This window comes from Meleagris gallopavo, chromosome Z, assembly GCF_000146605.3.
Source record: "Meleagris gallopavo isolate NT-WF06-2002-E0010 breed Aviagen turkey brand Nicholas breeding stock chromosome Z, Turkey_5.1, whole genome shotgun sequence".
Taxonomy (NCBI): domain Eukaryota; kingdom Metazoa; phylum Chordata; class Aves; order Galliformes; family Phasianidae; genus Meleagris; species Meleagris gallopavo.
The window spans coordinates 10,151,045-10,158,732 of record NC_015041.2 but is presented as its reverse complement, the minus strand read 5'-3'; the positions used below and the strand labels follow the sequence as shown (position 1 = coordinate 10,158,732).

At 39.9% G+C, this 7,688-nt stretch overlaps 1 protein-coding gene and 1 long non-coding RNA gene across 2 annotated transcripts in view; one reads left to right on the top strand and one right to left on the bottom strand.

Moving 5' to 3' along the window:
- The window catches only part of NIPBL (NIPBL cohesin loading factor), a 185,663-nt gene that overhangs the window by 111,770 nt on the left and 66,205 nt on the right, over positions 1–7,688 (bottom strand). The window lies entirely within an intron of this gene.
- Positions 1,434–6,715, top strand: LOC109363888. The gene is made up of 3 exons (XR_002109758.1): positions 1,434–1,478; positions 3,027–3,129; positions 6,568–6,715. It is a non-coding gene; the product is annotated as an uncharacterized LOC109363888 (long non-coding RNA).

The following is a 7,688-nucleotide window of genomic DNA, read 5'->3' as shown; positions in this document are numbered from 1 at the left end:
AAAATAATTAAAAACAGCAGCAACAATCTGAGGAGAAACAAACTAATTTACTAAATATAGTATCGGAATGCAAGATAACACAGTATAATACAAGATAATTAGAATTGAAGCTAATAAATCAAATATAATGAGAGAAAGAGTGTCTGAAAGGTGAAGGCCTTACACTAGTGCTGCAGTGATGCGTGCAGTCGGGACGAGCAGCAGGGAGGAGAGCCAAAGGAAAAAGGGACATCAGGTGACCTTTCCAGGGGTTGTATCTCTTCTGTGAATGCAAAGTCTTCCAGGATATGTAGTTCTTCTCTTCCAGACAGGTGCCTGGAACTGGAGCATTAACTCTAACACCCAGTGCGCTACATGATGTTATGATGTGGAATACCAATAACCAAAAATCATAAAACCATAACACCTTGTCAAGGGTTTTTGATTTGTAAAGGCGTTATCACACTGTTTAGGAGTGGGATGTCTAACTTCTCTTTAACTCAAGGCTCAGAGGTATTCCAGGTGGCTGGACAGACAAGAGCAGTCTTCGTACCTATAAATTACTCCATCTACCTAATCTCTGTGACTGTAAATTACTTCACCTATCTGCTGAGCATGCAAAGACTATCAGAGACCCCTGATGAAGTAAAAAGACCCCCTGAAAAAAACTATTAGTAAAATATTATCTTGTTAGTTCTAATGCAGAAACAACATTCCATTCCTACATAAATGAAAAACACCAATAGGTCAGCAGTCCTAGCTTAAAAACGCATGATGCTGTAATACAGATTTAATCATGGATCACAGACCTTTTTTGTGATCCTGAGTTGCATTTATATGTAGTGCATTCTTCAGCATTTAGTGGGAATGCTAAAGTGGAATTATGCATATCACTTTTCTCCAAGCAAAAAAATGCATACAGTCAAAATTAGTAGTGTATATTAAGGAAACTTATTATAGGAATGTTATTACTGGAATGATGTTTTCTTAAAACTGAAAATTATCAACTTTCAAAATTAAAATTGCTTTTCAAAGAAGTTCTTAAATATTTAAAGTATAGAAATACACATCAGAGCTTTAAATCTGTTACTTAGTGATGAGACAATGTAAAAAAAAATGATCAAGATATTTTTGTGTTAATTGCCTCAGACTAATTTTCAGCTCCTTTTTAGTAGTTTCACAAATTTTTTTTAACTAGTTGATGAGTATCCTGTGTTCTGGTTAGAGCATCTGCAATATGTGAATCAGTGGGCACTCAATTTTCTCTAGCAGAAAACCACTTTTAGTGGAACTGTTAAGTGAATGAGTGATTGAGCATCTGGTGGGAAAGCAGGGCCAACCCAGGGGAGCTCAGGTGCATCCAATGCAGCTGAGTGACCAGAAGGGGTGGAGCCAGGATCCACCCCTCCCAGACTTCATTTAAGGGTTGGCAGTGGTGGTGAGGGTATTTCATCTGGTGGTAGTTGTTTATTTTGGGGGCTCTTATGGGTTTTGTGAAGGTAAGCAGTTTCTTTTGTTTTTGTATCTAAGTAGATTCTTACTTGCTGTAGTCTAAGGCTTTGTTATTTTGCCATCTTGTTATGTTTCCTATTGCGTTACATTATTGTATGGGAAATGCTTGGGGATTATTTGCAAATGTGTTTTTGTAATTTGTACTTGCAAATGGGGGGTTTCCTTGTTGCCTGACTATGGGCAAGGCATCCAGTGTCCATTTAAACATATTTTGCAGGAATTGATAAGTCTTTTTCTGTTTTTTTGGAACAACTAAATGATTTCTGTAGTGAGGTATGGAGGTCTTCACATGTTTTTATATCATGACTAGGGACTTTCATTCCTACTTTAAACTTGTTTGAATGCGTTGATCTGGTTGGAATGTAGCACTTTACACCTTCTAGAAAATAGAAATGACTGTATTCCTGGAGTATTATTGCATCTCTGCTGGAGGAAAAGAAAGAGAGGATGACAGAGGATTTCTGAAACGAGCTTTTCTGGTGGAAGTATTGCAGTAATTGAGATCACTGATTAGTGACTCCCTGGCGCTCTGGGTTGTGGATTTACAGCCAACACTTTATCAATCCTTCATTTTATTGAGTAGTTAGAAAACTGGCGTGCTTGTACCTGTAGGTAATCTGTGGCTTTTCCAAGCTTCAGTTTGCATGTGAACTCTGATTCTGTTTAGTTGTGAGAAGTTTGATTTTTGTCATTAAAGTAACTTTTTCAAAAAGTTGTGTAAATTCTTGTGTACCTGCACTGTTTCAACTTTGAATGTCATATGGTTGTTAGGGAATTCTTTACAACTGTACTGAAAAGGTGGTAGTGGGGAATGATAAAAACTAAAATATCCTTAATAAAGATGCAAATTAGTTTCAAGCACTAGGGGGGTTGTTGGGACTTGTCAGATAGAACGACTTCTGAATTTCCAAAGCCTGACTGTGAAAATCTACAGGCTTTGGAAGTCTATGCATGGGACACTTGCTCTGCTTTGTAGTTTAAAGTATTTCAGTACTTTCTATGACAACATTCCTTTTAAGTGTACTGAATATCAAATAGGAAGACTTTGTCTCTGGGTAGAAAGGAACCACCTAGACATAGGAGCAGTGAGTATTTTGCTCTACTCTGTATGAGATGGTTGTTAGTTCTACTTGCTCAAAAAGTGGGAGATAAGTTTTCTACATTCTTCTGACTTGTGAAGTTCCCAAATGTTTTATTTATTGGTACTGTACTGCACGTGTTAGTCTGAGGTGTGACTACATGTCCTGTTACAAGATGTTTCTGTTTAGTAGCAGATTTTCAGAAGTTAAAAGAATTTAAGAGGAAGTTCTGTTGAAATTTATAACTGAATTAACTACTTTAAGGAATATTTTCCGTGCCATGGTGTAAAACAAACACATTAGAATTATTCTTTAATGTTTTCTAATAACTGCAGATATTGCAATCTTCTACCCATGGAGTTACTGATCTGTTTGTATATAATTTCTGAAATGAGAAACTTTTTTGATTAAAAAGGAAATGTCTATAAAGTAATGCTGTTGTCTTCTTTTTAATAGGGATGCTGATGTCGTCACAGTTTAATATTTCTCAGAATCCTATGCGTGGTAGTACTGCATCTTCCAGTTATCAACAAACCACTATCTCACATAGCCCTTCCAGGTAATGTGGTGTTTACATGGTGGGGAGGGAATGGCTGATGAACTTAAAATGCTCCCTACAGTGAGAGTCAATTCTTCCTTTAAATATCTGAGTGGAAGTGTTCTGGCACGTGTAACAGTGCTATTGTAACAGGATGGTGGGAGAGAATGCTTGATGAAGAATGGAGCACTGCTGTAGAAGTTAGACAAAAGATGACTCAGAGGATAAGCCCAGAAGTTGGGTTGGCAGCTTTCTATTCAACTTCTTTGTGCTTTTTCAAACTTTGAATGTTGTCAAATAGGATGTATGTATAATCAAGGTGTCAGTTTTCAAAGAGTTGCTATCTAGAACCTGAGGGTTGTGAAAGCATGTATGTAGGTTGCCTCCTATTTGTTTCTGTGGAAGCTACAAAAGGTACAAAGATCACAGTAACACTGTTAAATTCTCAGCTACAAAACACTGCTTTTCAACACTTTAACCACCATTAGCTATGTGTTTATGCTATTGATTAACAAGAGTCTGTGCTGCACTCACAGAAATCTGCACAGCAGAAGTGACTGACTTTTACAGCTACTATGACAATGTTGTTGTTGGGAAAATGTTGCCCATGCAGTCCATCTGTCATCAGCCCTGACAGATGGAAGTCAAAAGGTGCCAAATTTGGACTATGTGGGTGTAGTAGGACAGTCCATCCAAGACTGACAGTGTGGTCCAGGGTCTTTGAATTGGTGTGAGGCCTGCTATTATTGTGTTGCAAGAGAAAGATTGTCGTCTTCTCTGGGCTGAGTCTGGAAATTTGAGCCTTCAGATTAGCGTTTCAGTGTGGTGGTCAGAGTTGATGGTTTGCCCAGGTTCCAGGGAGTCCAGAAGGATCACCCCTTTCCTATCCCAAAAGACAGTGCACATCACTTAACCTGCTGAGGGATGAGCCTTGGACTTTTTCTTCAGGAATGCTGCACCTCATTATTAGCAACGATGTGATTTAGGAAATTATCACCTTCGGCCTTGTATTGTTTTAATAGGCCATGACAGACTTGCCCATGCTGTTCTTTCTGTTCTTGTGTGAGCATTCATGGGACCCACCTGGAGCAAACTTTGTGATGTTCCAACATTGCCACCATTGTTTCCAATGCATTGAAGCCAATAATCAGCTCCATACGCACTTCCCTAATTGTAATCTGCTGATTTGTATGGATGAGCTGATTGAGATACTCTTCATTTTGTGGTGGGGCAGTTGTGCATGGCTGTCTGGAACTTGACTCGCCTTTCACGTCGCTGTTGCCACTGCTGAAATGCACCAGCTTACCCCTTACTATGCTCACATCCACTGTTTGATCTCCATAAATGTTCAACAAATGTCAATGAATGTGAATGGGTGCCATTTTCTTCGCATGTTTCACAGCAGCAACATGGAACAAAGTATTGGTGGGAAGGTTCAACCTCAACTGCTATCCCACCAAAATACATCTCTGACATTGTGGATCAACAGAATAAAAGGAATCTTCTTGGAGTAACCTTCATATGAAGCTTTGTTAATTTTTTTCTTGTACAAGTTCTATATATGCATAGCACGTTGGGAGCAGCCATCATATTTCTTTTATTTAAAAAAATACAAGAAATAATGTAAGTTATAACATGCATGTGTTATTTCTAATAAGCTTGTCTGTTTTTTATGTTATCCTATTTAAGATAAGTCCAAGGTAAAGCCAGTGAAAGAATAAGTTACATTCAGTGGACTTTGTATCATTTCCTGCCAAACTGCCCTTTGTGTTTCTCTGTCTTGGCAGTATAGTTGCATTAAATGAAGTTCTTTGTAATCTCACTGGGGAAAATTGTATTTAGAGTAGATGGTTCCTTGTTAATTCTAAGCTTGTTGTTATTTGTTAATTAAACATTAGCTGTCATCCCAGAGTTCTGAAGGAACTGGCTGATGTAATTGTGAAGCCATTATCAATGGCTTTTGGGGTGTTATGGCTGTCAGGCAAAATCCTTGGTGACTGGAAGAAGAGAAATATCACTCCCGTATTCAAGAAAGGGAGAGAAGATGACCCGGGGAACTACAGGCTGGTGACCCTCACCACTGTGCCTGGGAAGATCATGGAATGTGTCCTATTAAAGAAATGCAAAGGCACATGCGAGATGAGGAGGTGATCTGAGACAGCCAGCATGGCTTCACCAAGGGCAGAACGTGCTTGATCAATCTGGTGGCCTTCTATCATAGGAGTGCTACTGCCTGGACTTGTGCAAGGCTTTTGACATGGTCCCACATATTTATCTCCAAGCTGGAGAAATATGGATTAGTAGGCTGACAATTCGGTGGACAAGGAATTGGTTTGATAATTGTAGCCAGAGGGTTGTCAATGTCACTGGCCTCCATTGGTACATAGAACCAAGTAGCGTCCCCAAGGGATTCATCTTGAGAGTAGTGTTCTTCAATATCTTAATCAGTGATGTTGACAGTGAGATTGAGTGTGCGCTCAGCAAGTTTGCTGATGACACCAAACTGAGTGATACAGTCAATACAATAGAAGAGCAGATTTAGCAGAGGGTTGTTAGTTAGGGGAGTATGGTTAGGTCACGGTTGGACTTGATGATCTTTAAGGTCTTTTTCAACCTGAGTGATTGTATGTTTCTATGACACCATCCAGAGGGATCTGGGCAGGTTTGAGAACTGGTCCTATGAGAATCTAATGAGGTTCAACAAGGCCCTAGTACAAGATGCTGCACTTGGGTTGGGGGAATCCCAGATATTTCTAAAAACTGGGAGAAGAACTCCTTGAGAACAACCCTGAGGAGAAGGATTTGGGGGTTCTGGTGGATGAAAAGATGGATATAAGCCAGCAGTCTGTGCTTGCAGCCCAGAAAAGGTCAACAGTATCCTGGACTGCATCAATAGAGGAGTGGCAGTAGGCAGGGAGGTGATTGTCCCCCTCTACTTGGCCCTTGTGAGGCCCCATCTGGGGTACTGCGTTTACACAAGCTGATAGAGATAGGACAAGGGGGAATGACTTCAAACTAAAAGAGGGAAAAATTAGGCTAAATGTTACGAAGAAATTCTTTATTCAGAGTAGTGATGCACTGGAACAGTTTGCCCAGAGATGTGGATGCCCCTTCCTTGGAGGTGTTGAAGGCCAGGCTGGATGGGACTCTGGGCAGCCTGATCTGTTGAGTGGCAACCCTGTCCACAGCAGGGGGGGTTGGAACTAGATGATCTTTAAGGTCCCTACCAACCTAAGTCATTCTATGACTCCAGTATTTTCATTCAAGCTTCTACTAAGCTAAAACTAACCTACAATAGCTTTAAATACTGTTTTTGAAGGTTTTTTAAATTAAATTTAAGTTTGATGCCTTCTTTGAAAGTTCCAGAGATAAATTATTTCAAAAGGAATAATGACCTTGTCTACATTTGCTTTTGTAACTTCTAAAAACTTCTTAAATATCATACTTATTTATTTGTAGCAGATTTGTGCCGCCACAGACAAGCTCTGGTAACAGATTTTTGGCACAACAGAGCAGTCCGGTGCCTAGTCCATATGCTCCTCAAAGTCCTGCAGGATATGTGCCATATTCACATCCTCCAAGTTACACACCGCATCCTCAGTTGCAGCAAGGTAAGTCTGTCATGTTTGTTTTATTCTGTCTTGTGTCAGCTTTGCTTTCACATGCATTTTTCATGGATCTTGATTTCTTTCCTTTAGAGGAGTCACACATTTAATGCAAATATTTGTATTAAGCATTATTTTTTGTGTATTTAGCTTTGTTTACCAAACTATTTAGGGTATTGTATTTAAAAACTAAAAAAGTAAAACATGACTTCATGTTACATTGTTCCCCTGTTTGCACCTATTTTGCATAATTATCTATACATGGCAATAGACTAAAACACTAACTGGAAAGCTATGACCGTTGTTTACCTTGGATGGGTTTAGAGAAAAATGGTGGATAAAGTTGCCAAGCTGCTATCCACCATATTTGAAAAGTCATTGTAGTCTGGTGAAGTTGCCTCTGATTGGAAAAAGGGAAACATAACCCCTGTTTTCAAGAAGGGGGGGAAAAAAAATCCAGGGAGCTATGGGCCAGTCAGTCTCACATCTGTGCCTGGCAAAATAATGGAGCAGATTATCCCGAAGGCCCTACTAAAGCACGTGGAAAATAAAGATGAGGTGATTGGTGGTAACCAGCATGGCTTCACCAACGGCAAATATATAATCGATGAATATACAGAAGTTACAATTAAGAAATATACAAGAAAGTTCAGCTAAGCAGGTTATTACACAAAAAACGAATAGAGGGCTGACCCTTATCCTGAGCTCACGGGATAACTCCAAAAGAAGGAATCTCCAGAAAGAAGTCCATCCCCATTAGTAGTCAGCTCTTAAATGGGGTCTAGGAGAGGCAGAGCCAAGCTCCACCCCTTCTGGCAGCACAGGGGAATTGCCTTCACCTGTGCTTCCATTGCTGACTCATTGCTTGCCTCAGGCGATTAATCAGAGGGGCCGTGATTCAGCAGCCCCATACAGGTGGCAGACCATTTGGCTGCTTTTGACTCCAGTTCATACTGGAGTTCTAACATGTCTGGC